We start from the raw sequence: 5227 nt of genomic DNA on the forward strand, positions 1-5227 counted from the left end.
CATCATCATCCTTCGACTGTCGTCGAGATCCTAGATGCCACGTCTTTCCATCGGTTCTTGTCGGCCATTGCTGCTCCCAGTTCTATTATATTATATATTATCAACCTAATCATTATATGTTTAAGGGCTAATTTATATTGTGTTGCACGACCTTCTTGTTCAAAAAAAGAAACCTATTTCATCTGAAAAAAAAGATTTTCATCGAGCGATGCGGCCATGCGACAAATTATAAATTAGGCTTTGCAGAGCCACATAGCTGACCTGGGACCAAATTCCATCTGTCCTCTTGGCTGACTCTGGCTCAGCTTTCTAAACCATCCAAACTTAAAGGATAAAAACAAGGTGAAATTGCCCATTTTGTTCCTACAAAAACATAAGTGGAAATTAATAAAAGGTACTGACAGATAAAATGTAAAACAAAAAACAAAAAAAGTTCCAAACTGTTTGATAGGTTTGTGAAACCTGAACTTTCAGAGATAAATTGCTAAAGATAAGTGACCCGTAACAATTACTCTTTTTGGGTCATTTCTCTCAGAGACCTTAACTTCATAATCAAGCCATTTTTTTTCTGGCAGGCAGCAAAAGGGGCCTCTACCCCTACACATACTCCTACCTGCTGAGTGATGTGAGGGTATGGCCTTGTCTACTGCTCAAACGTGTGTGTGTGTGTGTGTGTGTGTGTGTGTGTGTGTGTGTGTGTGTGTGTGTGTGTGTGTGTGTGTGTGTGTGTGTGTGTGTGTGTGTGTGTGTGTGTGTGTGTGTGTGTGTGTGTGTGTGTGAGCACGTACGTGCGTGCAAGCGTGTGTGCGTGTTTGCAAAAGCTCGAGAACCAAATATACTCATACTAGAGGATAGAAAAAAATCTAAGAAAAGGGATTTCAATTGTAAGACAATTACATGTTTTCACATACAGTAATTGCAGAGGTGTTTTGGGATTCAAATTAAGGTTAAGTTCAAGAATAAAAAAATCAAGAATCAACTTTATTGTCAAATCACAGGATTACATGTGATAGAAGTGGGTAGAATTTCTTTTCATAATTTTGTTGTTTTCAGAAAGGGAGAAGAAGAAAAAGGGGGACGAACCAAGCCCCCAGAGTGTTTTTTGAAGCCGCCACCCCAGTGGCCAAAGCTGGAACTGCAGGTGGGGAGAAATACATGCACGAGCAAAACATGTTGAGAGATATTTATATATATAAATATAAATATGTATAGCAGCAAAAATAGCAGATGTACAAGCTTGCAGTGTGGCACTAAGTGACGCGCTGTTAGTTTGTGTATCTGCTATTTTTGAACAGCCGACACGAAAAAATGACAGGTGCTTTCCCGGTTTTAATGGGTTAAACACAAGGTGTTGCCCATACCCTGTAGGTGGGGTTGGTGAAAGGGCCTTTCTGTGTGGAGTTTGCATGATCTCCCCGTGTCCCCTAGGGTAGGTACCCTCACAAAAACATGCAGTAATACTGGTCTCTATACTGCCTCCCCCTGCTCAACCGGGGCGCCTGATGGAGGGGAAAGGAACTGGTTGGAATAACGTGTTCCTTCCACGCGCTATGTCTAACCAGGGAAACTCCCCCCTGTCAGGTGATAAGAAGCGGCTTGCTAGCTCTCATGCATTGAAGGAGGCATGAGCTCGGCTCTCCGTAGGCTGGCAGAGGGAGTGTAGCGACCAGGATTACTTAGACAATTGGCACTGGGTGAAAAAATGGGCTACAAAATCGTGGGATAAAAAATGTGTTAAAAAAAAAAAAAAAAAGTGGAAACACTTTGGTATGTTCACGTAGCAGCAGGTAGGCCTACTGTACTGTACATGAGATTAGACATTTAAGTGCAAAAAGAAAGTAGCAACGCATTGGCAGGTCCACATAGAATGGTAGACATAGGGCAGAAACATCACAGGCAAATATCCACATGGCAGATATCCACAGGGAAAGGATAGTCTGCATAGAGGAATAGATCCACATAAAGGGAGGAAAACTGTCTGTTTCAAAGGTTAGGCAGGGAATTAATGAAATCAATTAAAGGGTCCATGTTTTGTAATAAAGCTGTGTGCATGCCTCTCCAGTCTAGTGGAGTGGTCCAGGGAACTTAGAGGTTTTTACACATGGAGAAAATAAAGTGTACATTGGGTGGCTCTATGGGCACATTTTATAAAACTATTTCTGACATATATGAAAATGCTAAAAGTATGTACTCTTCCATAATTGATTCTCATTCAAACCAAATTACAATGTAGATTGTATGGACTATGGTCCGAATAGCCGTTCTGCACACCGCACCTTAGGGTCATATGAGAGCCAAAGACATGTGTGTGCCTGTCTTTGTGTGATACATATTGAGTTATAGGGTGTGAGGGTTCACACTAAATGGGGGTTTTACTCTCATTATATGCACTGGGGAACAATCTGAGTATGAAGTGAACACAGAAGTTCAAGTGAATAGAATACAATAGAAAAGGGGGAGGGGGAGTTGAATATTCTCTCCATCTCCAGATAAATTATGCAAGTCAGGGTCAGAATGGGTCCAGAGCTAATTGAGTTCCATCAGCGTTGGCTATAGGGACAGCATGGATTCATAACAACACAGAGTATGGGGGAAGGGAGCTCACAAAGGGGAAAACAGAATGGAAAGTCATAAAGAAAGGAAGGCCAACAGAGAATGAAAAGGAGGACATTGTGGAAGAACAGGGACCAGAGACGGCTATGACCAGAATTTAGACAAACTTTGGATAAGAGAAACTGAGGGCCTCTGTACCCCGCACACAGTCAAATACTCTGTGTTATATAAATCTGAGAGTTTGCAAATGACACGTAAGGGTCTATTTGTCTTTTAGTTGCAAATGGATAAATTGACACTTGAACCTTTCTCCCTCCATCACCTTCTATCTATTCCTCCACCAATCCTTCTCTCCTCCCTCCATCTCTCTCTGTCTTTCACCATCTTCTCTTCTCCCCATCAATCTGTTACTCTCTCCCCGCTCTCTTTTTATCGCCATCTCAACCCCCCCCCCCCCCCCCCCCCCCCCCCCACACACACACACACACACACACACACACACACACACACACACACACACACACACACACACACACACACACACACACACACACACACACACACACACACACACACACACACACACACACACACACACACACACACACACACACTCCCCTCTTCCCTTCCCTGGACCCTGATGCCTTTCTCTCAGTGGCTGGTGCTGCTGACACAAGGCCTTTTGTCTGAGGCCCAGCACAAAACAAGAGCTGCCTGGAGAGAGGACCCTCATCACTACAGACGACCCAGGATGGGTGTCTAGCTGTAGAGAGGACAGCAAATGGGCATCAGGCCCAGTTTCAGCCTTCTGCAGACTGCTCGCGGTCCAGAATAGCCCAGGCAGAGGTCAGAATCAAAATCACTTTATTCACTGCAGTGCAGGAATGTGTCTGGGTGACGAAGTGAGGCTGTCCCTGTGCAATGTCTGAACTGAACTACACATTTTTACCTTGTCTGCTTTCTCTCAGAGTTTGTTCAATTCCGAGGCAAAACCTTTTCTCTCTCTATCATTCTTTTTTAATTCATTTTTTAACTTTCTTTTATTATTAATTTACAAATATTTAAAGGTTAGATTTCAGATTTGGGGATCTATACATTTGACTTTTATTTGAATAAGACAATAGGCTTCATAAATATACAAGACACTGAAACAAGCCGAGGCTCAAAACAGCCCTTGCTGTTCATGTCAATTAGATGAGATCCAAAAAGAATCAATAAATGATTGAGAATGAAAAAAAAGAAAGAAATCTAAGGGAGCTACTGTATGTCCCGTTTAATGGTTGACATGCATGTAGATGACTTTGACAGATCATATCATCAGGGTAGTGTCAAACACTGTCGTACAGTCGAGAGTCCCTTAAGTCCTGCTTATGTAAAGTGACTTACTCTTTCTAAGAAACTGCAAACATAGAACTGAGGCTGAGCATGGACTCAACTCATCTCCTACTCCCTAAGCAACTCCATTGGATAAAAAGTTGTTACTTCTTACACTAAATGAGGGAAATCTCTGTCCGCCTGTGTGTCCCTCTGTATGGAAACTCAGAGCATGAGCGTTGCAGACGATCCGAGAGAGTGCTGTGCCTGCTGTCGAGTTGGTCAGAAAGGCGGTTGACAAATCCGCCAATCCAACCGATACACCCATATATAGGCATATATGGACATCCGGTTGTCCAGAACCGTTGATCCGACCACTATATGCCCATATATGGGACCCACCGACTTCAAACTCGTCATGCGTATCGGTATAGGACCCGAGGGCGTGATGCGCCAAATGGAAATATGCAAATCCCCATATATACTGTATATGGAGTATGTATGCTTGTCAATATGACGTTGTACACTGGTCTAGACTCCATATTTGGCAGTGCCTGACACAAAACTCCATATAGGGGCATTAAAGGGACACAAACAGACAGATACAGAAATCTCCATGGATTAAAAAGGGACAGACAGGTACAACGGGTAATCTAACAACGGGTACAACGGCTATTGGATAACTGGGTGGAGTATGCTTTTTCCAACGTGCATTATTCCTGAAATTTTCATGTCATGAAAATCCAGCCATCGGTTCTCGAGTTATATTGCTAAAAGTCAGGCCTTGACCTTGATTGTGACCTTGACCTTTTCGATTCGAAAGTGAATCTTCTCTTCGTGGCAGCCTCCTGATCAATCATTCCCACTTCTGCCCATTATGCTAACTAGCTAATTAGCTATGACAAATAAACACACAAATGGAACGGGACGAAAACATAAACCCATTCAATTCCTTTGAGGGAGGTAATTAAAATAATAATAATGAACTAATGACCATTGAAGTTTTCCCTTAGGGGGAACAGAGGAACATTGTCATTTGTGAATGATTATGTGCATTGTGCATACATGGGTTTTAAATTCACTTTGCAAGAGAGCAGTAACCAGCGAGGGGTTGTAGTGAAGTCATTTCTGGCACAGTGATGTACTTGAGGTTGCCAGGGGCTTGGTGACATTCACAGCAAACTATGATTTATAGTGAGACTTTGCCACTGCATTTGGGACTTAGTAAACACGTAGGGTAAATGAAAAACTTATTCTACAAAGTTCACTTCAAGCAGTTGCTCCAAGACAGGTATGTACCCCCTATAATATTGAAATGTAGAAGAAAGTCCAAAAAGTCAGAAAAGCCAAAGTGAAGTAG

Source organism: Gymnoscopelus microlampas (genome assembly GCF_963454915.1).
Source record: "Gymnoscopelus microlampas genome assembly, chromosome: 2".
Lineage (NCBI taxonomy): Eukaryota > Metazoa > Chordata > Actinopteri > Myctophiformes > Myctophidae > Gymnoscopelus > Gymnoscopelus microlampas.